Below are 27,699 nucleotides of genomic sequence, written 5' to 3' on the forward strand. Positions count from 1 at the left end.
TGGCCACAGGACTGGAAAAGGTCAGTTCATTCCAATCCCAAAGAAAGGCAATGCCAAAGAATGCTCAAACTACTGCACAATTGCAGTCATCTCACACACTAGTAAAGTAATGCTCAAAATTCTCCAAGCCAGGCTTCAGCAATATGGGAACCGTGAACTTCCTGATATTCAAGCTGGTTTTAGAAAAGGCAGAGGAACCAGAGATCAAATTGCCAACATCCGCTGGATCATAGAAAAAGCAAGAGAGTTCCAGAAAAACATCTATTTCTGTTTATTGACTATGCCAAAGCCTTTAACTGTGTGGATCACAATAAACTGTGGACAATTCTGAAAGAGATGGGAATACCAGACCACCTGACCTGCCTCTTGAGAAACCTATATTCAGGTCAGGAAGCAACAGTTAGAACTGCACATGGAAGAACAGACTGGTTCCAAATAGGAAAAGGAGTTCGTCAAGGCTGTATATTGTCACCCTGTTTATTTAACTTATTACAGAGTACATCATGAGAAATGCTGGACTGGAAGAAACACATGCTGGAATCAAGATTGCTGGGAGAAATATCAATAACCTCAGATATGCAGATGACACAACCCTTATGGCAGAAAGTGAAGAGGAACTCAAAAGCCTCTTGATGAAAGTGAAAGTGGAGAGTGAAAAAGTTGGCTTAAAGCTCAACATTCAGAAAATGAAGATCATGGCATCCGGTCCCACCACTTCATGGGAAATAGATAGAGAAACAGTGGAAACAGTGTCAGACTTTATTTTTCTGGGCTCCAAAATCACTGCAGATGGTGACTGCAGCCATGAAATTAAAAGACGCTTGGAAGGAAAGTTATGACCAACCTAGATAGCATATTCAAAAGCAGAGACATTACTTTGCCAACAAAGGTTCGTCTAGTCAAGGCTATGGTTTTTCCTGTGGTCATGTATGGATGTGAGAGTTGGACTGTGAAGAAGGCTGAGTGCCGAAGAATTAATGCTTTTGAACTGTGGTATTGGTGAAGACTCTTGAGAGTCCTTTGGACTGCAAGGAGATCCAACCAGTCCATTTTGAAGGAGATCAGCCCTGGGATTTCTTTGGAAGCAATGATGCTAAAGCTGTAACTCCAGTACTTTGGCCACCTCATGCGAAGAGTTGACTCATTGGAAAAGACTCTGATGCTGGGAGGGATTGGGGGCAGGAGGAGAAGGGGATGACAGAGGATGAGATGGCTGCATGGCATCACTGACTCGATGGATGTGAGTCTGAGTGAACTCTGGGAGTTGGTGATGGACAGGGAGGCCTGGCCTGTTGGGATTCATGGGGTGGCAAAGAGTCGGACATGACTGAGCGACTGATCTGATCTGATTCTTTATATGTAGGCAACCAATGTATTTTTCACCATAATATTTCTTCCCTTTTCTTGTTTTAGTTATAATTTACTTTTTATTAATCTAAAGAAAATGTGAGAAATTCAGTATTTGACCAGTTAAAGTGTTGGATAATATATTGATCTTTGAAGATTATTGTCTATTTTGCATTATCTGTGTACTTTTCCCCTAATAAACTATGAGTTGTCATATACTGTATATAATTTATACCCTTTGTAGGTCTGTTGACTGTTCCAAAAAATATGTTATATTTTTATTGATGGGGAAGAAGTTTATGACTAATTTATTCTAATTTATTAAAATTGAAGACACTTTAGGTCTTAAAAGACATGGATTTTTTTGTAACATAAAATATATAATTAGTGGGAGTGTGTTCATCTTAACGTTGGTGTTTGGTCAACATTATCCCTTCTTTCCTTTATTATTCTCTCATTTTTGTTAACTTTGCATTTAGTTTGCTCTTCTTGTCAGCTTAGTTATTGGTTTGGAAACTTCTTTTGTAATATAGGTGTTTAAAACTATATATTTGCTTTTAAGCAGTACTTTAGCTCTAATCCATAAACTTTGTCATGTCGTGTTTTAGTTTTTCATAGTTGAAAATATTTTTAAATTTCTCTTGTGATTTATTCTTTGATGCACTGGATATTTAGAAAAATTTTTAAAATTTCCAAATATCAGGGATTTTCCAAACTTCTTTCTTTTTGATTTTGATTTTAATTTTGTTTTGGTTTGACAAATGACTTTGTATACTTTTCTGTTCTTTTAAATTAGGAAAGAGATGGTAAAATTCCCAGATATAAATGCCACAGCATCCCTACTGTTCTTACCAAAAGTAGAATAGTTTTTCTGGCTTAAGCACTTAATCTGTTGTATAACTAGTCACTTTCCATGCTCCTGAAATAGCTAATTTTTGACAGTGTTGTCTAGTTTTATAATTGATTTAGAAGTCTGCCTTAAGACACTCTCCTTTATATGCGCTAAGTCACTTCAGTTGGGTCTGACTCGGTGTGACCCTATGTATAGTAGCCCACCAGGCTCCTCTGTCCATGGCGTTCTCCAGGCAAGAACACTGGAGTGGGTTGCCATTTCCTGTGTCAGGGGATCTTCCTCACCCAGGGATGGAACCCATGTCTCTTATGTCTCCTGCATTGGCAGGTGGGTTCTTTACTACTAGCACCACCTAGGATTTCTCCTTTTGACAATGGCATACATTCGTGAGTCCTTAAACTATCATGTGTGAAAAATATGGTGCATTTAGAACTAAAGTTTGTACTGTCAGTTTCAAATGCACCATGTTTAGAGATGTGTTTGTACCCGAAGTATTCAGGCTAAATTCATGGGGTTTACATTAACAAGGTACTCTATCTTAGCTGCATTCTGTCTGAGGAGCCAGCCAGCCAGCAACCCAAGCTGGCTGATGGGAAAATTCTATTTAATGGTATAGACAGTGTCAAAAAGACTCTATGGAAAATAATAGGGACATTTTTGGATTATTGAGGAAAATGAGACCTTAGATTATTCTGGCAGATAGATTTAAGAGAGGAATAGATGGTAATCCAAGAATATCAAGGCCTATTGCAGTATGACAGGAGGGGCCAGTGGTAACAATATGTAATAACAGGTGGCCAAACTAAGTGTCCACTGCTTTGGATTCCTATTTTGGCACTTTTACTTGATAGCCATGATAATCTTTATGAGTTGCCTTTTCTAATCTGTAAAATAGGAATTTTTTTTTTTTTTTTTTGTCTCTGCCTGCTTCACATGGCTGGGATGATTATGATACTGGAAACAGAGGTGAAAAACAAATATAAAGACTGCACAGAGAGAATAATATAGTGGTGCATAGTAACGCTCATCCATAAGGACTTAAAGTAGAAAATATTTGAAGATAACTCATAGACTAGTAGATTGAGAGATGAAAGATGGTAGTTGAAAAAATGATTTGAATAATATGATCTTATAGAGGTAGAATGTCAATAGTGTTGTTACTGTATCTATTTATAAAGCTTTATCTTTTATTTTCTTAACTTTCAAACAATTTGAAGTGATAGATATGAAGACTATACACTTCCTTTTACAGTAAGATAATAAATTGTGGTACCCAGTGTTTATTTATTTAATTTAAAAATGAATTGAGCTCTAACTCATAGATAAAAATTTGCCTTATGATAATTTGATTCATTGTATTTTTATATGAATCTAAGTTCTCATTAATCTTTTAAAAATATCTGTCCTGTTAGGCTGCAGATCATCTATTAATTGACATTAAAATGATCTTTTAATTATATGTTTGTGCATGTCACTTCTTTATCACTTCATGAACCTTTCCTGGGCAGTTGAGCAGGAGTTGTCAAATACTTTTGAATTAATGCCACACAAGGATATGGTGGCATTATAAAAAAATGTAATTTCATCTTAATTCCAGACTGATTTTTACTGAGATTTCCTGGGGAATCTCATTTAAGTATCAGAATATGAAGGTATCTTCTAATAGTCATGAATCCTAGGAAATTCTGAGATGACTATTTCCTGAAAAATTCACTTAAGGAAGCTTGTTTTCTGTCTTCCATTGTAAATGTGCTCTTAACATATATGGACAGTAATAATCAGTATTAATGCTATTTGAGCAGCTTGAGGGTTTAGACTCTGAATCTGGAATATTTGTGATCAAATTCTAATTTTACCATTCAGTGTCTCAGAATATTTATTTGTAAAATAAAGAAGATAACATTTATACCAACCTCAGAAAATTTTTCTAAAGATTAAGCAGAATATAAAATTTTACAGTATTTAAATATTTTTAAGTTCACTGAGAATATTAATTGTTCAGAAAATAATGTTTAAAGTTTAAAAATATTTTCAAAATGTCTTAAGAATATAAAGTCAAACTTACTCTCTTCCCCTTCCTCTCTTCTTCTCATTTTGTTCTTAGTTCCCATTGAGAACCAAGTCTAAACTCTGTAAGTGATATTTTTGTCTGTTTGGTTCATTTCTGAATCCATAGTACCTAGATCAGTGCCTTGACACAGGGTAAATAACTTAATTGCGTTTGGAAGAAAGGAAGGAAAAAAGGGAGAAACGAAAGAAGCTAGTCTATTTTTTAAACTTGCTATCTCAGGATCAGAAGATTTATCTTTAACTTTCATGTCTTTATCTTGGGTTTTTTTAAATTAGAGACTCAAACTTTATTGTTATGTTATTTTCCAATTTGATATATATGTGTTTATTTACATTTTATCAAGAGCAGGGTCTAATTTAACTTTATTTTTTAATTTAAGCACTCTAGTATTCATATCAGAGAAGGCGATGGCACCCCACTCCAGTACTCTTGCCTGGAAAACCCCATGGACAGAGAAGCCTGGTAGGCTTCAGTCCATAGGGTCGTGAAGAGTCGGACACGACTGAGCGACTTCACTTTCACTTTTCACTTTCATGCATTGGAGAAGGAAATGGCAACCCACTCCAGTGTTCTTGCCTGGAGAATCCCAGGGATGGGGGAGCCTGGTGGGCTGCCGTCTATGTGGTCGCACAGAGTTGGACACGACTGAAGCGACTTAGTAGCAGCAGCAGCAGTATGCATATCCAAAGTACTTCATCTAACTAACTCTTACAACTGACATTCAGTTTCAATAATTGATCATGAATTAGTTTTTATATAACTTTTATTTTTGGATAGGGAAAGTTTTCATTTTTAATAATGTTTTCTGGTGAACACTATAGAATTCCTATTTTAATGCTATCATATTTGCAAAATATTTAATTTAAAAATATACCTTCTTTTGACAGAAAAGAAAGACCCCAAAACAAATAGAACTGACTCCAAAAGTATATTTTTAAAGTAAATATTTTGCAAATTTGATAGCATTAAAATAGGAATTTGATGTTCATCAGAAAATATTATTAAAATTAGTGAAACGACAGGCCACAAATAGAAGGTATTTTTACCACTTAACCAAGAAAAGATTACTTTCAGAATTAGTATATAACCCTAAAAGTCAAAAGGGAAAGACAAAGGAAAGTTTATGGAAGTCATGAGTAGATACTTTATTAAATGTGAAAGGGCAATGAAATATTGCAGTGATACTCAGTTAATTGTATTTGTATAAATTTTGAACAGTAGTGAAAACATGTCAGTATAAATACATTGAACTGTTATATCCTCCTGTGAGTGTTTTCCTTCAAAGTAATCACTTTGATCAAAAATAATTCTAGCAACTCTTCTTTTAAAAATCCCTTTTAGACATGTTTACTAATTAGAAAGAAATTCAGCCTTCTTGCTCTATACTGATAGAACAGTGTTATTTGGTGTGGTATCTCTGTTTGCTTTTCTAGTCCCTTTGTCAGGTCTGTTTGTTTTGCTCCTTTGGTTTTTGTCTTATTACAGCAAAGATTTCAAATGATGGACTAAAGGGTTTAAACCAACAGAGAAGTTACAGCTCAGTTGCAGCTCAAGCAGACAGAACTTTTGTTCAAGAGACCCTGCCAAGACATGGGAGCAGTCCAACCCTGAAGGAGTCATAAAGATCTCTCTTGGCTTCCTTTTTCATACTTCAATCTCATTTTCTCGGTTGTGCACTGTGTAAAACGGGACTTGTACCCATCACCAGTCAGGAAAGGGAGTGCAAATGGGTATATGTATGACTGACTGACAGTTGGCAAGCTTCCCTGGTAGCTCAGAGGTTAAAGCGTCTGCCTGCAATGCGGGAGACCAGGGTTCTATCCCTGAGTTGAGAAGATCCCCTGGAGAAGGAAATGGCAACCCACTCTAGTACTCTTGCCTGGAAAGTCCCATGGATGGAGGAGCGTGGTAGGCTAAGAGTCGAACACAACTGAGCGACTTCACTTTTCACTTTCTGTTGTGTAAGTCTTCTCAAAATTCAGTCTGTTATAATCAGATGTATGTATGTATATAAAAAGGAGCCTGGTAGGCTACAGTCCATGGGGTCGCAAAGAGTCGGACATGACTGAGCAACTTCACTTCAATGGGCTCTTAGCTGCCTAAGGTTACTTGAGGAAGCACCGGTAGTTTGTATCTACTGTGTGCCTCAGGCCCAAATTCAATAGTTGGAAAAGTCTCTGTGGGTTTTTTTTTTTTTTGCAGCATTATCTGTGAGCTCTCCTGGGTGTGTCTGGGATGGGTTTTAAAGATCAGCTTGCAATCCTTTTCAGCTAGGCCACTCCTTGTTGCTCATGCCTAACATGAGTTGATGTTAATTGAAGAAAACAGCCAGTCCCATTGCTTTAATGTTTTTAAATCCTGAAATAAAATATAGTGCTTCTATTAGTGACTATTTTTCCACTGGCTTTTTTCATATATATCTGATGGTAATCAATAATGTCTGTAAATAAAAACTCAATTTTTATTTTATGCTAATGGCTTTCTGCCTATAACTAATTCTTAATCCATTTGAGGGACAAGATACTAGAATAGATAATAGATTTTGTCATTGTTTTGGCATGTACATGATTACTTAACCTCTGCTAATAGCACAATACTAACAGCATAAAGAATACCAAATATTGTAATAATTGATACAGGTGATGCTTGTATAAAGCATTAAATGGACTCACTGTAAAGTTCAGAAATTAAACTTGTTGCATGACAGTGAAAACACTGAAATACGAAAGAAAATAACCTTGGAGGACATTATTCCTTTTAAAAATTTATGTGTGTGTGTGTTTATATTATTTCTTTTTTGATAAAATGTCTGACATTGATAGTACTTTAATAATAAGATAAATAGGAGAAACTATAGTAATTTAGAGAAAATAAAGACTAAAATTTGCCATTTAAGGAAACTTTAATGTTATTGTTTATTACTTCATAATATTCTTAAAGCCTGAATTTCTCTGAATTATTATAATCACATTCTGTGTGTGCTGTGCTGTGCTAAGTCAATTCAGTCATGTCCTACTCTTTGCAACCCTATGAACTGTAGCCCATAGGCTCCTCTCTCTGTGGGATTCTCCAGGCAAGAATAGTGGAGTAGATTGCCCTGCACTTCTTCCTTCTTCCCAACCCAGGGATCAAACCCTCATCTGTTATGTCTTCTGCATTGACAGGTGAGTTCTTTACCACTAGCACCACCTGGAGAATCCCAGAGACGGGGGAGCCTGGTGGGCTGTCGTCTGTGTGGTCACACAGAGTTGGACAGGACTGAAGGGACTTAGCAGCAGCAGCAGCACCACCACCACCAGCACCACCTGGGAAGCCCCTAAACACTATCTATTTATTCATAAATACACAGAGCATGTATATTTTGGGGGCTTGTGTGTATATGTATGATAGAGTAGCAAGATATACTAAGGCCTTCCTCCAGTATTTTCTCACAATAGTTCTAGTAATAAATGTGATTAAACATATCCCAGGATCTTAGCTAAAAGTCCCTATGGCAAGAAGTAAGAAAGTTTCTTGGAAATCTCAAAATTTATTTTAAAACCCTGTGTGTTCATTTAATTAGGAAAATATTTAAGCTCCATACCTATCAAATTCATTCACTTTTCCCACTGAACATTATAGTAAATTAGATGGTAAAGGAAGATAAATCACATGTGAATTGAATTTTGTTTTTATATGTGGTTCTGCTTCTCTGGACAGAGAAGCCTGGAGGGCTTGACATGACTTTGTGACTAGCTGCTATACCCTAACCTTTGTTGGAGAAATACATTTGACAAACGATAAGAAATACATGTCTACTCAAATAGTCCTACACCTATAACTATAAAGTGTATATTTTTTCTCATCATCTAATTAATTTTTTTTTTACAGAAATGTTTAAGTGTTCAGTAAATCGGAGGAAAAAAAACATGGAGTTTTAGCAACTGAAGCGCAAATTAAGGTAATTATTAGATTATTGCTGCCAATCATGATTGTTAGTAATTTCAAAGTATATTTACTATATTCAAGTTAGAATATGCTTTTATGTGTTTCACTGAAAGTTGAACATATTGTTTGATGGGCTACTGAAATGCAATTTTACATAGTTTTGGAAAATAAATTGACTGCTTGTGAACAAATATGTAAATAATATACTACAAAGTACTTGTTGTTGTGAAGAATTATACTCTAAATATTTGAACACTAATGGGCTGCTAAAAATAATTTCAGCAGTGTTCTACTTTTGAAAAGCATATGGCTATCTTACACTCCTATGTAATATTGGATAACTATACAGATTTTTTTAAAAAATTAGTACATGTATATGACAATTCATGAAAGTCACTTTTGCTTAATTCGTTCTATTTGCTCTCAATTACCTATCCATGATGGTGAAAATGTATATTAGGAAATAAAATGTATGGATCTTATAGATCAGACTATTTAATGTAAAGCACATTCTTTTCAAAAGTAATGTTTTTATTTATCATAAATATATGTATGCAGTTGAACATAAGAGCCTTTAAGGTGTATGACAGTAGGCCAGTACATGTAGTTTGTTTTGCAGCAAATCATTTGAAGACAAAATAATCAATGGTAAAATTGGAATATCCTTTCTTCTTGAAGTTACTAAAGTTAAACTCCTTAAAGTGATTTTGAAATTTCTAAAATGTACACTATTATAAACATGCAGCTTGAAAGTAGAAATATTAACTTTATTTTCTTTATAAAATCATATTAATCTAATTTTGAATTGAGGATATAATTGGTATGTATTATAAATCATTATAAGCCTGTTTTCAAAGATTCTGTATTTTGCTTTTTAGTCTAAGAAGAATATTGAGTGACCTAAGACTATAAAAGTATCGCACTCACCTTTGTAGATATAAATTTTCCCATTGATTTTGTTTCTTATAGATATTTTGTTTCAGTTTCTTTGTCACTGTTCTCTTCTGCCCGTTCCTTTACAAATGCAAGCAAATAACATTATCCCTCTTTTCCAGAATAGATATGATTTAATCTACTAGCTTATCTATACATTGACATATAAATTTCACAGAAGTTCTTTTATTGACTTGAGTAAAGTGGTTTTTCCAGCACTTAGTGAAAGAAATAAATTTTAAAACAGTCTGAATCATTTTTTAAAAAATTAATCCAAGATAAACTTAGATGTGCTTGCTATAGAGAAATTAAGGCTAATGAGAAAGACATGAAGGTCTATAGAAGTGATTATATATATTTTAAAAGCATCAGTAGCAAACTGCTAAGGACACAGACATGGGAGAGCTTACTTTTGCTGGAGGCCCTTAAAACCTTCATGCATGCTGTGAAATTCACTGAGAGGGGTTGCTGATACAGAGAAAGGGAGGCCATGTGGGAGACCATGCATTCCAGATCAACACAATACCTTTTGAAGGGGTGCATAAAGGAGAAAGGGATGGCCATTGAAGGACTGAGGGATTACACATGTGACAGTACTATGTTAAGAGATGAGTCTGGAAAAGTAGATTTGGAGCAGCTCATATAATATATCGTGTTTACCAGACAAAAGCTTAATTTTCCATCTTAGCTGTCTCTAGAGTGCTTAAGTATCCATAAGGTTGTGAGGAAAAATTTTCAGAATCTCTCCTGATGCCTATTTTCGTTAAGAAATATAAGAAACAGCAAAAACCTTATAATATTTAATATCATGATTGCTACTGGCCCCCAAAATATGAAATTTCTGGAAAAGTTTTGAAATTTTTACAGTATTAAATAGTAGACAGTATTTGCTTCCTGGTTTTTTAATTGACCTATAATACATATACCATAGGTTCATCCTTTTAAAGTGTATAATTCTGTGATTTTTAGTGTATTTGCAGAGTTGTGTACCTGTCACCGCTATCTAATCTAGAAAAAGTTTCTCATTCCTAAAAGAAACATTGTACCCATAAGCAGTTACTCCCATTCTTCTCTCATCTCATCTGCAGGAAGCCATTAACATATCTTCTGCTTCTATGGATTTACCAAATAAAGGGAAGCATACAATATTTTTGTATCTGCTCTTTTCACTTAACATAATGTTTTCAAGTTTCAAGTCTTGTGTAAATTAGGACAATTATTTTATGCATGGATAATAGTAATGAAATCACATTTTGTTTATCCATTTATCAGTTGACGGACCTTGGGTTCATTAACACTTTCTGGCTATTATCAATAATGATGCTATGAACATATATGTCCGAGTTTTTGCATAGACATAATCGGACACGACTGAAGTGACTTAGCAGCAGTAGCAGCAGCATGTATTACTTTCTCTTGGGTGGATAGGTGGGGTGGAATGGTAACTGTATGTTTCACCTTTTGAGGAACTTCCAAATTGCTTTCCAAAGCAATTGGAAGGATTTTACATTCCCACCAAAATTATGTATGTTCTAATTTCATCATATTCTTGCCAAAAGTTTTTATTGTCATTTTGATTACAGCCATTCTAATGGATGTCAAGTGGCATCTCATTGGATTTTGATGGCAGTTGTATTTTTAAGAGTATTTTAGTATACTGATGTTACAAGTGTTTTGATAAGTGTGTTAAGTAGAATCATTGTCTATTTTCAAGTAGACTGATTCTCATATTTAGACAATAGTCTTTACAAAAGTAAAAGTGAGAGTCACTCAGTCATGTCCAACCCCTTGCGACTCCATGGGCTATAGAGTCTGCGGAATTCTCCAGGCAAGAATATTGGAGTGGGTAGACTTTCCCTTCTCTAGGGGATCATCCCAACCCGTGGATCAAACCCAGGTCTCCCACATTGTAAATGAATTCTTTACCAGGTGAGCTACAAGGGAAGCCCAAGAATACTGGACTGGGTAGCCTATCCCTTTTCTAGTGGCTCTTCCTGACCCAGAAATAGAACCGGAGTCTCCTGCATTGCAGGTGATTCTTTACCATCAGAGCCATCAGGGAAATTTGAGTTAAACTTATAAAGGTTATTTGATTAATCCCATGCATAAATTAACAACAAATGGTATAGCTGGCATTTTCTCTATTTTTATTAAAAGATATTTTCAGATTCATTATAAGCATTGATAATCACCATAAATTTATTCAGGGTATCAAAAACAACATAATCTCTTATATGTGATTAAACTTGGCCTAAGAGCGTATTTGTCTTGAGGTATAGGTTAGTGACAGTACACAGCATCATTAATACCAAGATTTTAATAATATCTGGAACACAACTGCACCCCTTTCTGGGTTTTTCAGCAATGTTTGAAGTCATGCTCAATCTAGCCATTTACAAATTTTCACTAAATTTATGATAAATGTTTGGAAGTTGTATTTGAGATTTCCTGCAGGGAAGGAATGAAATCATTGGAGAAACCATAGTTCTTCCTGCTGTGGTAAAGATGGTTGAAATCACACAAGATAAATTACATGGCAACAAATAAAATTATGTTACTTTATCACTAAATATTCTTAGAAAATTACATGAGAAACATTGCTTTAACCAGAAAAAAAAAGTAATGTTAGAACAAATTATGTAGTATGAGAGATTTGTTTTGCCTTTGGACAAAACCTGTTTTTCCAATATCAATCAGTTTATGATATTTGCTAGATTGCTTGTTAAATTCATATTTATTGATACATAATTATGTATATTAAACATATTCTTTTTAATGTACAATTATATTTTGATGCAGAAAATTGTGTTAGAATGTACCACCAAAATCCAGATGTAGACTATATCCTTCACCACAGGTTCTCTTGTGCCCGTTTGTAGTCATTCCCTCCTGCCAGTATCATTCCTGGGAATCTCTAGATTCTTCTTTAGTAATGAAATACAACAAAACAAACAATAACCCGAGAGGAAGCTGACTGAAGAAGATGCTGATTAAGTTTTGAAGAAGGATTCTATATATGACCTTCAAGGTGTTACTTATCTTCTCTCTGCTTCAGTTTCTTTATTAGAAATATGGAGTTAACAACATCATCTACCACATATCATTTAGAGTAGAGCTAGGTATATTTAAACACTTCTGGACACTCATGTTTTTTTAAAAATTAACTATAATTTTTTGAATCTTGTACGAAAGATTTATTGGAGTATATTTTCCACCGTAAATGACTTCTTAGTATCAATTCAGTCACAAAGAATCAAATCACATTTTTCAAAATAATACAAGTAATTCAGAAGCATGATGATCACACAAGTTTTGGTTAATGGTTCCATTCTTCCAATTCCTTAGGCACAGATGCTAAGAGTGACTCTTGAATTTTCTTTCAATTGCATTGCATATCCATCAGCATCTTTTGTTGGGCTACTGAGTACCTCTTTTGCTACTACCTTCATCCAATCACAATCCACTTGACTGGAGAATTGCAGCAGTCTCCTGTTTTTCTTGCCTCACTGTTTTCTCTCTACAACACTCAGTCTTTCTTGCTCTACCTTCAACCTTATCTAAACTCCAACTGCCCTGACACCATTTTCATTCACTGACCACAGGAGCCCTCTCTACCAAGGAGCCTTATCCTAAGATATCCCGTGGCTTATTTCCTAGGCTTCAGATACCCTCTTCTCATGGCAGCCTTCCTTGAACAACCTATTTAATATTGAAACTGTCTGGGGGCATACCCCACCCTCCTCTCTTGCTTTCTTTTTCTCCAGATCATATAATACCACATTACACACAATTCTGTTTATTGTCTCATCCTATTAGTCAATATATTTGAAATATTTCCTCTTTATAGCATTCTTTTAATTTTTACTTTAATGTGTCTTTTATATTGTTACACTGGCCTTGCTCATGACTTTGAATATTAGAAAATTAATTCTGGAGGCATGCAGTGTGGGGGATTGTCTGACTTGAGGCAGGAGAATTATCTGGGAAATATTTGCAATATCTCATGTAAGAGATAATAAAGATTTGATTTAAGGTGACAACACTGGGGATTGAGTAGTAATAATGCATTTGAGACTCTGTATTTAAAGAAAATTGACAAGTAATAGTGACTGATTATATTTGATTAGTGAGAGTTGAAATCTCAGTGGGACAAATCTCAAGAAGCTTGAAACTGATGTCTCCATGGATGGTGGCACCATTTACTGAGCTTTAGGGAGCAGGGTTCTAGAGAACCCTGTATGTTTCTTATAGAAAAACAATTATCTTCATAGGAATAATAGAGTTTGTTTTTTTACAGAAATTATTTCCAAAGCTAGATGTTAATTTTTATATCTAGGTAGGAATGATCTCTGAAAATAGAACACTTTTAACTGAAGGTCATTTCATTAATTGTCTCAAATTATTTACCCACTTGTTTATAGAAATTAAGAAAAAAATGTTTTTGTATGCTCTGAAAGTACATTTTTTAATTTCAAAACCACAGTCAGAAAGTGTAAGATGTATAAACTGGCCATGGGCAGAGTAAAAACACATTAATTATTCAGACAGTCATCCTTACTTATTCCATTCTTGGAGATATAGTGGCTGTCAGAATCTGTCAGCTGTATAGTTAGTACCCTTCAGAATTTACATGCATAAATGGTGACCTTTGGAAATTTGCATAAAGATAAGTCTGGCATTGGAATGATAGCTGCCAGTCAGTTTTGCAAGGCAAAAGTTGTCAGCCACCATTTAAACGACAAAATGGGCAATGAAGCAGGGATAGCAAATGGAGTATATACAAAAACAGCAATTATACCTATTTGACCAGAACAAAAATATAACTTGGTTATAACTAGAGCTTTATGAAGTTAAAAAAGTTATAACCAATTACTAGATATCTTTGGAACAGTATTTTTGCTTTTCTCACAACATATTTGTTCAAAGTTTTGTTTTATAATATCAGAATTTAAAAATTTAATTATTTAATATGTTTACTAGATTTTGTATTATAAAATCAGTGTATAATTATTATAGACAATTTAGAAATATTGCAAAGAAAGCTTATAATTATCTATAGCCTCACATTCAGAGAAAGCCATAGTTAATGTTTTAGTGTTAATTCTTATTTATCCTTTTAAATAGATAAATATACACATATATATTTATTTATTTAAATAGATAAGCATATTCATAGCCTCATAAATGGGCAAGTACTTTCTTACTGTCATTATACTATATTTTATTCATCATAAATATGACAGATAAACATGTATAAATCCTTTGATGCATAGTGATTATTTTTTGAATAGATTTTTAGTGGTGGAATTATTTGATTTAATTTATGACTCTCTTTAAAACTTTTGATGTATATTAAAATTTCCTTACAGAAAGTCAATTTATTGAAATACCTTCTCCCTTTAATCATTTTCAGATGTTATATTTTAAATGTCTGATTAAAGATTGCCATTTAGGGAATGTTGTACTAAAATCAAAATCTATGTAAGGCATAAAATCATTTTCAACTAAAAGTATCTTTTCTTTTATTATTGTTACTAATTTCAATTTCTATGTTTCTATATATGCATGTCACTTACTACTTAACACACTCATCACCCTAAACCTGAAACATTCATATTTCAGAACAGTGCTGAATACCTAAACCAAAGTAAAAAATAATGAGAAACAAAATTTAAAAAATTTGTGCATTCAAAAGAATTATATATAAATCATGTGATTTATAGAATGTATAGAATATTGAGATTTGTCCCACTGAGACTTCAACTCTCACTAATCAAATACAACCAGTCACTAAGACTTGTCAGTTTTACCCTTTAAATACAGAGTCTTAAATGCAGTACTCTCACTCAGTCCCCAGTGTTGTCACCTTACACTAAATCTTTTTTATCCCTTACATGGGATATTGCAAATATTTCCCAGATAGTTCTCCTGCCTCAAGTCACACAATCCCCTACACTGCCTGCATAATTTATGGCGTTGAAAATATTGTGGTGGTTCAAAAAAGACTGGTCATTTCTGCCTGAATTAGAGATATTATGTGGAGTATAGAGAGGACTGCTCTATAATATGAATATTTATAAGTTGGAAGGAATGGAATTTTTGTTTTGTGCCATAGTGAAAAACTAAAAATAGTTTACTACTGGTGATTTTTATTTATTTTTTGCAGGAGAGGGATTTTTAAATAATTTTTAAATTGAGTATATACATTTAAAATGTTTTCCTAAGTACATGTATTTCAAATTATGAAGTAATTTGAAAATACTGGAGGAATTTTATCAAATGTGTACACCCATGAAACTGTGACTGTTATTTGTCTGTCTTTATATCTGTCTATATATCTGACTATGTATCTATGCTTATAGTATTTTTTTTGTTTTCTACATTCTATTCTGAGATTTAAGACTTGTATAGAACTATGTTTTTATCACCATAAGTAGGATACAAAGTAGTTATAGCACCTAAAAGTTTCTCCTTACTGCCCATTTTTAGTCATTTTCTGCCTGTGTCTCTAATCTATAGCAACCACTATTATGTTCTTCATTCCTACATTTTTAGGTTTTTTAGAATACCATATAAATGAATCATACAATAAGCAGCCTTTTGAAACTGACTTCTTTCACACATCATAATGCCTTTGAGATTCATCCTTGTTTTTGAGTATATCAACAATTCATATGTTCTTTATTGTTGGCAGTATTCCAATCTATAGATGACTCACAGTTCATTTATCCATCTGTTCCCTTGTTGAAGATATTTGCGTTGTTCGTAGTTTTTGGTGAAATTAAAATTCCTGTAAAAATTCATATATATGTGTGTGTGCATAAATTTTCATTTCTTTAGTATAAATACCTAAGGATTGCAGTGTTATGTCATGGTAAGTGTATATATTATTTTTTTTATTGTTTCTGTTTTGTATTTCCAGGTTTGTTTTCTTCCTGTTGCTGTTTTATTTGTATCTTATGTGACATTGTTGTTATATAAATTGGTGCTATGCAAAGATTTTAATATTCAAGTGCTAAGTTAACCTGTTATTTTTTAATGCTAACTTCAAGACCTGCTTTTCTTTATCTCTGATTTTAAATAGAAAAAATTCTATCATCCAAGTGGAAAATGCCGCTTTCATGATATTTCCTTCCATAATATTTTTCACTTTTCTTTAGGATATGTCTTGTTTCCTTTAGTAATTGATCCCCAAACAATTAACCATAGGAACTGCAGTTTAACTGTTTATCCACTAGGTACAATATTAGCTTGTATTCTAATTAAGCAAATTAGTTTTATTCTAACTAAAGCACTTTTTACATAGAAAAGATCCTCACTGAAAAAAAAATACAATATATTTTAACAAATTTGGTCATTTAGCATTCAAGACTTAGGAAGTGAAAATTTTTAAAAAACCACATATAAAACTTTAGAAATACTAAAAGCTAAATGTTAATCTGTTTATCAAGTATGAGGCATGAATAGCCATTGAAAGTCATCATAAAAAATCTTGTAAATGTAGCAGTCTATTATATCTCAGAGTAAAGTTTCCATATGTACCTAAGAGTCTCTGAATTATACGTAGTTTAGAAATGTGGTTCCCATTAGGAACACCTCTGAATCAGGTTCTGTTCCCTCTAGGCTTGGTCTTGCCATTAACTTGCTATGAGACTCAGGGCACATCATATAATCTCTCTGGATTATAGTATTCTCCTTTGTCCAATTAGTGAGGGTAGTGCTAGATTATCCATAAAGGACCTTCTTGCTCTTAAAAAAAAAAAAAAATAGGATGCTGCAATTCTGTAGTGATCTTGGGTCATTGAGAAGAAAAGTTAGTTTGTGTGTGTTTAATATACTTTGTCAAAGGCAAGGATATATACAGTATGTTGTAAAAGACTTAAAAATATGTATAACTTTGAAAAACAGTTTTGGTACTTGGAAGAAATCCACTAACCTAGGAACCTTGACTATTATCAAATCATTAATTTTCTTACTATTTTTCAAAAGTTAAGTAATTTTAAAAATTCTAGAATTTGTTTTAAGTATTTACTTGAGTAAATATAAATTGATAACTCCTTTTTTAGTACTATAGAGCCTTATTGAAAATAGCATTTAATCATTTTTTCCCAGAATTTCTGTCAATACAAATTTATTGAATTAGTACCTCTCCTTAATTATGAAACATAGACTTCATAATGATTTCTCAAATTTTTTTCAGAGTAAATATGAGGTTTTTTTTTTTAAACAGAATTTTCACTTATATAATCACAAGGAAAGGGGACTGATTAAAAACATCATCTTTGGTTACATTTACTTAATGCTGGGTAACTACTACCTCATTAAGTAAAATATTTCAAATGCTGAAGAATGTCATTGTGAATCTTGAAGAGGAATAAAGGTTAAAATATTAAATTTGTTTTTAAAAAATGATTTAGTGGGTATTATGTTAATATCTGGGATACTTAAGACCTCTGGTGTGGTCTATAGGGATTGTGCTGTCCTTGTCCTGACACAGAGAAAATCACAACTCTAGCAGGGGATAAAGGATCATGTAAAACTAGCTACATTATAATGTCCTAAATACTATAATAGAAACATGAGAAAAAGGACATAATTAATTCTGAATAAAAGGCCTTAGGAAAGCTTTGCAAATTGCTAGCATATGGGAAGGATTTTACTTTCTGAGAACAGAGAATGGACATTCTAAAAGAACAGATATTCTTTATAAAATACTGTATTCATTAGAAAATAGTGAATATTCTATTTGAGGGACTGGAGTTTTCCTCAGTGATGGAGTATTAGGTAAAGATACCTGAGGAAATTTAAGAATAATAAGAGATCCTTTTGATATGATTATATATTAAGTAGAGAACTATATAGCTATATTGTCATGCTTTTTTTTTTTTAAGAACAACATCTCTTGAAAGTGTGCGAGTTGCATTAAAGGTGGGATATAACCATCAGATAAGAAACATTAACTAGAGGGCTAGAACTGATAGCTATTGTCTTCTGTAAGCTGATCGGAAACACTAGTGTTTTCAGCATTGATGAATTCCAAGTGCTTAACTTCCTCCCCTGTATTTTTATATAAACCTTCGACATATATACCTTTAGAACATACTTAGTTGAGGGGGACTACAGTTTTTCTTCTTTAAAACATTATAAATTTTACACATAAATAAAAATTTCTTTCATATCTTTCCAATTCATCTCACGTACATTATATACATTTTGTTCTTGAGTCCTAAAATGTGTTAGTGGAGGAGAATTTAATTCTTTAAGAAAAAAGAATAAAGAAATTGAATTTCTTGGTTTGGCTTAGTGTTGCCTTCAATGTTCTGAGAACAATAATGCAATTAGATAAAATGTTTATCTACAAAATTTAATTCCTGGGGAGTAGCTTCTCAAATTGCCTGTTACAAGTGTAATGGAAGCAAGCAGTTGTTTGCTGGCTTTGTTGCCAAAAATTGTGAATGGCTAGATTTTTATAAAACGTGGTGGTAATGCATATATAATCATGTAAACTCTCCATTGTCAATTTGAATGAAGAAACTGAATTTTGTAGACAAACAGTTTCTGTTATATTGTCTCAGTGTTCTCAGCCATGAGTGAAGAAATCTTTGATGTTATTAATTATTCCACAAATGAAGTTCTTAATAGAGTTCTTTTTCATTTCAATTTAATTTCATCCTTGATTAAATACACTGAATTAGTACTATTTTGGATTGTTATTTTATGGATAATCTAGTAATAAGTAGTTGAAAAGGAAAGTTTGATATTTATTCTGGGAATATGTAAATATCCAAAGAAAACAAATGCTTCTTATCATTATACCTCTATCAATAAATATTGTAGCAGTAATTCCCTCCCATTAGCAGCTAATGATGACATAGCTGAATATATTTTAATTGGCATGAACTTCCATATAATGGACTTCCCCACTGGCTCAGAGGGTAAAAGCATCTGCCTACAATGCGGGAGACCTGGGTTCGATCCCTGGATTGGGAAGATCCCCTGGAGAAGGAAATGGCAACCCACTCCAGTATTCTTGCCTGGAAAATCCCATGGACCGAGGAGCCTGGCAGGCTATGGTGCATGGGGTCGCAAAGAGTTGGACACGACTGAGCGACTTTACTTCACTTCACTTCCATATAATGACAAGGAATAAATTTAATAGAAAACAATTTGGAAAACATTGATACAGAGGGGAATAGCCCAACCATTCATTTAGAAAGAGTGACAGACACAGTGAAAGTTGCTCAGTTTCCCCGACTCTTTGAGACCCCATGGGCTATACACTTCATGGAATTCTCCAGGCCAGAATACTGTGGTGGATAGCCTTTCCCTTCTCCAGGGAATATTCCCAACCCAGGGATTGAACCCAGGTCTCCCACATTACCACATTACCAGAGGATTCTTTGCCAGCTGAGAGACAAAGGAAATGCTTAGAAAGGGTAGCACTGTTTTTAGTCCCATCTTTAAGATTATCCCACCTTGCTGCTGCTGCTGCTAAGTCGCTTCAGTCGTGTCCAACTCTGTGCAACCCCATAGACAGCAGCCCACCAGACTCCCCCGTCCCTGGGCTAATGCTAACAGATCAACAAGGAATGAGCTAATGGAATGTCCAACAAACTGTATTCATCATAAATTGAAGACAACATCTGAACTGAGATCATTTCCAAATTGCACTTACTATATAGCTTTTGTTACCTAAAGGGGAAAGGATGTGTTTCTGAAGTGCTATTATGTGTGTTTTTACTCAAATGCTTGATACATTTCCTGTACATACATGATGCCCACTGATAAAATTCTTTTAACTTTAATTACAGCAGAAAATAAACATCTAGCATAGTTTAAATTAATGAAATAATATTAGATTTTGTTATGATTATGTGTATTTGTCTTTAATATATTTAGAATGTAAACTCAAAGTTCTGGTCCATTTCTGCCATTAATGATGATAACGTCTTAAGTTTTATTTATGTATTGCTATCTTTCATAATGTCATAGATCAACAAAAATTGGGTACTCAGAAACTTTTTAAAGAACGTATATATATCAAGTTATATTAAAACACATTTCTTTTTTTGCCATTTAAAAATTTTATTTAATTTTATTGAAGGATAACTGCTTTACATAATTTTGTTGTTTTCTGTCAAACCTCAACATCAGTCAATCATAGGTATACAAATACGCCCTCCCTTTTGAACCTCCCTCCCATCTCCCTGCCCATCCCACCCCTCTAGGTTGATGTAGAGCCCCTGTTTGAGTTTCCTGAGCCATACAGCAAATTCCCATGGGCTATCTATTTTACATATGGTATATAAGTTTCCGTGTTACTCTTTCCATACATCTTACCCTCTCTTCCCCTCTCCCCATGTCTATAAGTCAATTCTCAGTGTCTGTTTCTCCATTGTCACCCTGTAAATATATTACTTTTGTTTTTATTTCCCTTACTCTAGGAGGTGGGTCATAAAGCATCTTGTTTGATCTTGTTCTGCCTATGTTTTCCTCTAAGAGTTTTATAGTTTCTGGTCTTACATTTAGGTCTTTAATCCACTTTGAGTTTATCTTTGTGTATGGTAGTGGAAGTGTTCTAATTTCATTCTTTTATGAATAGCTATCCAATTTTCTCAGCACCATTTATTGAAGAGGCTGTCTTTGCCCAATTGTATAATCTTGTCCCGTTTGTCAAAAATAAAGTACCCATAGGTGCATGGGTTTATTTCTGGGCTTTCTGTCTTGTTCCATTGGTTTATATTTCTGTTTCTATGCCAGTACCATATTGTCTTGATGGCATAGCTTTGTAGGATAATCTGAAATCAGGAAGGTTGATTCCTCCAGCTCCATTGTTCTTTCTCAAGACTGCTTTGGCTATTCGGGGTCTTTTGTGTTTCCATATGAATTGTGAAATTCTTTGCTGTAGTTCTGTGAAAAATGCTATTGGCAATTTGATAGGGATCACACTGAATCTGTAGATTGTATTTGGTAGTATAGTCATTTTCACAATATTGATTCCTCCTACCCAGGCACACGGAATGTCTCTCCATCAGTTTATGTCATCTTTGATTTCTTTCATCAGTGTCTTATAATTTTCTGTGTACAGTTCTTTTGTCTTCTTAGGTAAGTTTATTCCTGGATATTTAATTCTTTTTGTTGCAATGGTGAATGGGATTGATTTGTTAACTTCTTTTTCTGGTTTTTCATTGTTAGTATATAGAAATAGAAGTGATTTCTGTGTATTGATTTTATACTCCTGCAACTTTGCAACGGAGAAGGCAATGGCACCCCACTCCAGTACTCTTGCCTGGAAAATCCCATGAATGGAGGAGCCTGGTAGGCTGCATGCAGTCCATGAGGTCGCTAAGAGTCGGACACGACTGAGCGACTTCACTTTCACTTTTCGCTTTCATGCATTGGAGAAGGAAATGGCAACCCACTCCAGTGTTCTTGCCTGGAGAATCCCAGGGACGGGCGAGCCTGGTGGGCTGCCGTCTATGGGGTCGCACAGAGTCGGACACGACTGAAGCGACTTAGCAGCAGCAGCAGCAACTTTGCAAATTCACTGAATAGCCCTAATAATTTTCTGATACTATCTTTAGGGTTTTCTATGTACAATATCATGTCATCTGCAAACAGTAAGAGCTTTACTTCTTTTCTGATCTGGATTCCTTTTATTTCTTTCTCTTCTCTGATTGCTGTAGCTAGGAATTCCAGAACTGTGTTGAATATCAGTGGCAAAAGTGGACACCCTTGTCTTGTTCCTGACCTTAGTGAGAGTGCTTTCAGTTTTTCACCGTTGAGAATAAAGTTTGCCATAGGCTTATCATACATGGCCTTTCCTATGTTGAAGTAGGTTCCTTCTGTGCCCATTTTTTGAAGAATTTCAATCATAAATGGGTGCTGAAATATGTCAGAGGCTTTTTCTGCATCTGTTGAGAATCATATGGTTTTTGTCTTTCAATTTCTTAATATGGTGCATCACACTGTTTGATTTGCATATATTGAAGAATACGTACATCCCTGGAATAAACCCAACTTATTCATGGTATATGAAGTTTTTGATATGTTGCTCAATTCTGTTTGCTAAAATTTTGTTGAAGATTTTTGAATCTATGTTCATCAGTGATATTGGCCTCTAGTTTTCTTTTTTGTGTTATCTTTGCCTGGTTTTGGGTGATGGTGGCCTCATAGAGTGAGTTTGGTAGTGTTCCTTCCTCTGCAATTTGTTCAAAGTTTTAGAAGCATAGGCATTAGCTCTTCTCTAAATGTTTGATAGAATTCTCCTGTGAAGCCATCTGGTCCTGAGCTTTTGCTTTCTGGGAGATTTTTGATAACAGCTTCAATATCAGTGCTTGTGATTGGGTTGTTCATAATTTCTGTTTCTTCATAGTTCATTCTTTGAAGATTGAACTTTTCTAAAATCTGTCCATTTCTTCCAAGTTATCTATTATATTGCCATATACTTGTTCATAATAGCCTCTTATAATCCTTTGTATTTGTGCATTGTCTGTTGTAACCTCTCCTTTTACATTTCTAATTTTGTTGATTTGATTCTTCTCTCTTTTTTTCTTAATGAGTCTGGCTAAAGGTTTGTCAATTTTGTTTACCTTCTTAAAGAACCAACTTTTAGTTTTATTAATTTTTACTGTTGTTTCTTTCATTTCTTCTCAGTTTATTTCCACTTGGATCTTTATGATTTCTTTCCCTCTACTAATTTTGGGGTTTTATTGTTCTTTTTCCAGTTGTTTTAGGTGTAAAGTTAGGTTGTCTATTCGATGTTTTTCTTGTTTCTTGAGGTAGGATTGTATTGCTATAAACTTCTGTCTTAGAACTGCTTTTGCTGCATCCCATAGGTTTTGAGTTGTCATGTTTTTATTGTCATTTGTTTCTAGAAATTTTTTGAATTCCCTTTTGATTTCTTTAGTAACCTGTTGGATATTTAGGAACATGTTGTTTAATTTTCATGTGTTTGTGTTTCTTACAGGTTTTTTTTTTTTTTTTTCTTTCTTGTAATTGATATCTAGTCTCATAGCATTGTGGTTGGAGAAGATGCTTGATACTATTTCAGTTTTCTTAAATATACTGAGATTTGATTTGTGACCCAAGTTGTGGTCTATCCTGGAGAATGTTCCATGTGTACTTGAGAAGAAGGTGTATTCTGCATTTGGATGGAATGCCCTGAAGATGTCAATGAAATCCATCATATCTAATGCATCATTTAAGACTTGTGTTTCCTTATTAATTTTCTGTTTTGATGATCTATCCGTTGGTGTGAGTGGGGTTTTAATGCCTCCTACTACTATTGTGTTACTGTCAATTTCTCCTTTTATGTCTGTTGGCGTTTGTCTTATATATTGAGGTGCTCCTATGTTGGGTGCATAGAAATTTACAATTGTTATGTTTTCCGCTTGAATGATCCCTTGATTATTATGTAGTGTCCTTCCTTATCTCTTGTAATCTTCTTTAATTTAAGGTCTATTTTCTCTGATATGAGGACTGCTACTCCAGCTTCCTTTTGTTTCCCATTTCCATGAAATATATTTTTCCATGCTCTAACTTTCAGACTATATGTGTCTTGGGGTCTGAAGTGGTTTTCTTGTAAATAGCATTTATGTGGGTCCTGTTTTTGTATACATTCAGCCGTATGTGTCTTTTGATTGGAGCATTTAATCCATTTACATTTAAAGTAATTCAGTTCAGTCACTCAGTCATGTCTGACTCTTTGCGATCCCATGAACCGCAGCACACCAGGCCTCACTGTCCATCACCAACTCCCGGAGTCCATCCAAACCCATGTCCATCAAGTTGATGAAGCCATCCAACCATCTTATCCTCTGTCATCCCCTTCTCCTCCTGCCCTCGATCTTTTCCAGCATCAGGGTCCTTTCCAATGAGTCAGCTCTTCACATCAGGTGGCCAAAGTATTGGAGTTTCAGCTTCAACATCAGTCCTTCCAATGAACACCCAGGACTGATCTCCTTTAGGATGGACTGGTTGGATCTCCTTGCAATCCAAGGGACTCTCAAGAGTCTTCTCCAACACCACAGTTCAAAAGCATCAATTCTTCAGTGCTCAGCTTTCTTCACAGTCCAACTCTCAAATCCATGCATGACCACTGGAAAAACCATAGCCTTGACTAGACGGACCTTTGTTGGCAAAGTAATGTCTCTGCTTTTGAATATACTATCTAGGTTGGTCATAACTTTCCTTCCAAGGAGTAAGCGTCTTTTAATTTCATGGCTGCAATCACCATCTGCAGTTTATTTTGGAGCCTAGAAAAATAAAGTCAGCCACTGTTTGCACTGTTTCCCCATCTATCTGCCATGAAGTGATGGGACTGGATGCCAAGATCTTAGTTTTCTGAATGTTGAGCTTTAAGCCAACTTTTTTACTGTCCTCTTTCACTTTCATCAAGAGGCTCTTTAGTTCTTCACTTTCTGCCATAAAGGTGGTATCATCTGCATATCTGAGGTTATTGATATTTCGCTGGCAATCTTGATTCCAGCTTGTGCTTCCTCCAGCCCGGTGTTTCTCGTGATGTACTCTGCATATAAGTACAGGGTGACAATAATAATAATAATAATAAGCAGGGTGACAATATACAGCCTTAACATACTCCTTTTCCTATTTGGAACCAGTCCAGTTCCATGTCCAGTTCTAACTGTTGCTTCCTGATGATATATATGTTTGTATTTCTGTTTTCTTAATTTTTAGGGGTTGATTTTGTAGGTCTTTTCTTCTCTTGTATTTCTTAACTATACAAGTTCTGTTAACATTTGTTGTAAAACTGAGTTCTCTTAACTTTTGCTTATCTGAAAAAGTTTTTATTTCTCCATCAATTTTGAGTGAGATCCTTGCTGGGTACAGTAATCTTGGTTGTATATTTTTCCCTTTCAGTACTTTAAATATATCCTGCCATTAACTTCTTGCCTGCAGAGTTTCTGCTGAAAGATCAACTTAAGTGTATGTGGTTAAGTGTATGAGGTTTCCCTTGTATGTTATTTGTTGCTTCTCCCTTGCTGCTTTTAATATTCTTCCTTTGTGTTTAGTCTTTGTTAGTTTGATTAGTAAGTGTCTTGGCATGTTTATCCTTGGGTTTATCCTGTATAGATCACTTTGTGCCTCTTCAACTTGATTGACTATCTCCTTTTCCATGTTGGAAAAATTGTCAATTATAATCTCTTCAAAAATTTTCTTATACCCTTTCTTTTTCTCTTCTTCTTCTGAGACCCTTATACTTCAAATGTTGGTGAATTTGATATTGTCCCAGAGGTCTCTGAAACTATCCTCAGTTCTTTTCATTCTCTTTTCTTTATTCTGTTCTTCAGAAGTTATTGCCACCATTTTATCTTCCAGCTCACTGATTGTTCTGCTTCAGATATTCTGCTATTAATTCCTTCTAGAGTATTTTTAATTTCAATAATTGTGTTGTTTGTCTCTGTTTGTTGATTCTTTAATTCTTCTAGGTCTTTGTTAATGGATTCTTGCATTTTCTCCATTTTGTTTTTAAGGTTTTTGATCACCTTTACTATCATTATTCTGAATTATTTTTCAGGTAGTTTGCCTATTTCCTCTTCATTTATTTGAATTTCTGTGTTTCTAGTTTGTCCTTTCATTTGTATAGTATTTCTCTACCTTTTCACTTTTTTTTTTTAACTTATTGTGTTTGAGGTCTCCTTTTCCCAGGCTTTAAGGAAAGTTGAATTCTTTCCTTGAAGAAATTTGAATTCTTTCTTCCTCTTGGTTTCTGCCCTCCTAATGTTGGTCTAGTGGTTTGTGTAAGCTTTGAGTACAGTTTGTGCTGAGTTTTTGTTTGTTTGTTTTTCCTCTGATGGGCAAGGTGAGTGAGGTGATAATCCTGTCTGCTGAAGATTGGGGTTTGCATTTTTGTTTTGTTTGTTGTTTAGCTGAGGCATCCTGCACAGAGTGCTACTGGTAGTTGGGTGATACTGGGTCTTGTATTCAAGTGGTTTCGTTTGTGTGAGTTCTCACTATTTCTTACACCCTAGGATTAATTCTCTAGTAGTGTTGGGTCTTGGAGTCAATGCTCCCACTCCAAAGGCTTGGGGCTTGTTCTCTTCTCTGTTTTCCAGTCTGTCTTGCACTCAGCCAGTGAGGCATGAAAGATTCCCAGTGAACAAATTAAAGACAATCACTTTCTCCTTAGGGTCAAGGGTCACTCCCTTCTGTCCCTGTAAGTTCTAGATCTCTGGCTCATTACAAAAGATTAATCTCAGTAACAGCCACATGGGAAAGGTGCAGTGTGGGCAAGGTCTGAGAGGGGAGGACTCTTTCCAGGCTGCCATTCTCCCCAAATCTCCACATGATCACCTGAAACACATTTTTAATATCAATCTTGGAAGAGAGATTTTTGACATATATGAAAATTATTGTCATCATGACTCATTTGCACTGAATTTTTGAGTAGTTTATCATTTGAAAGGCTTTGATCTCTGACAACATATTGTGTAGTATAGGTAAAAATAAAGAGTAACCAAGACGCTTTGGCTTTCCCAGACACTGTATTTTCTGTAATATCCAAGTTTAACTCATCTAAGAAGAAAATTTTATTTGTTGTTTTATTAATGTATAATGTAGTTACTGAAAATTTATTCTAAATCTAGATTTTTTCCAGATAATAAATTAGTTTTTAAAGTTACATGGTAGCACGTATTTGTGTCATGCTTTGGTGTTTTTGATGTTTTTCACATTCAAATTGATATCGCTGAGTATATATTATTTTCCCAAATAGTAGGAAACATATTTTAATGAAATTTCTAGTAACTCATTACCTAGTAAAGAAGAGATTGTCACTCTAGACATTGCGAGGAATGGAAATTTGATTTAGTAGAATAACATTTGATATTTCATAATTAGTTTCCAATATAATAAAATTATATTAAAACTATAAAATAATACATAGCAATAACAATAATGCAGTTTACAGCATTTATTATTTATTATTATATTAAAAATTAATCAAATCATTACATCATCATTCACTAATTATTACAAAATTATATAAAGTTAGGATTTTTAAACGATGAACTTTTCTTTGTTGCATGTTGATATAACTTATGGTTTTTGTCCTGTGGCAAAGCCTTCTTGTTCTCACAGAACTTTCTCAATTTAAAATTTAAATTGTTTTACAAGATCAGTTAAGGAATAGAACTAATATGACTGAAACAGAATTCCCCTTCATTTCTGTGATCTGGCCAGCATTAAAAACCAAATGGTAAAAAAGATACCCAAAAGGGAAATGGGGCAAATGTGGGGATATGAAAATATGAATGTACATTTTGCCTTTTAAAACTCGTTTAGATACCGCCTTAATCCTCCAGAAAATTTTGAGTTTCATAGCATCTTCCTACCTCTTAGTTCCTAGTTAGCTATGTTGCCTATATCTTCACCAACTTTTCTTCCCTCTTTTGCATCACAAAGTCAAATGCCAGTATTTCTAAGATGGTCCTTGAGACTAGTCCTGTTCTATTCTTTGTGTTTTCTGAGTGCCACATGTGAGTACTATCTTTAGAAAAATTAAGTAACTGCAGGAGTTTCTAATCTGGAGTAAAAAAATAAATAA

The 27,699-nt window shown here is 34.2% G+C and overlaps 1 protein-coding gene across 15 annotated transcripts in view; it reads left to right on the forward strand.

Moving 5' to 3' along the window:
• Positions 1–27,699, forward strand: part of ADGRL3 (adhesion G protein-coupled receptor L3) — a 936,136-nt gene that overhangs the window by 207,018 nt on the left and 701,419 nt on the right. For all 15 annotated transcript variants that reach the window (XM_059887348.1, XM_059887344.1, XM_059887332.1 and 12 more), the window contains exon 2: positions 8,142–8,211. The gene's annotated coding sequence lies outside the window, so the exon portion shown is untranslated. The remainder of the gene's footprint in view (positions 1–8,141; positions 8,212–27,699) is intronic.

This window comes from Bos taurus, chromosome 6 (genome assembly GCF_002263795.3).
Source record: "Bos taurus isolate L1 Dominette 01449 registration number 42190680 breed Hereford chromosome 6, ARS-UCD2.0, whole genome shotgun sequence".
Taxonomy (NCBI): Eukaryota; Metazoa; Chordata; class Mammalia; order Artiodactyla; family Bovidae; genus Bos; species Bos taurus.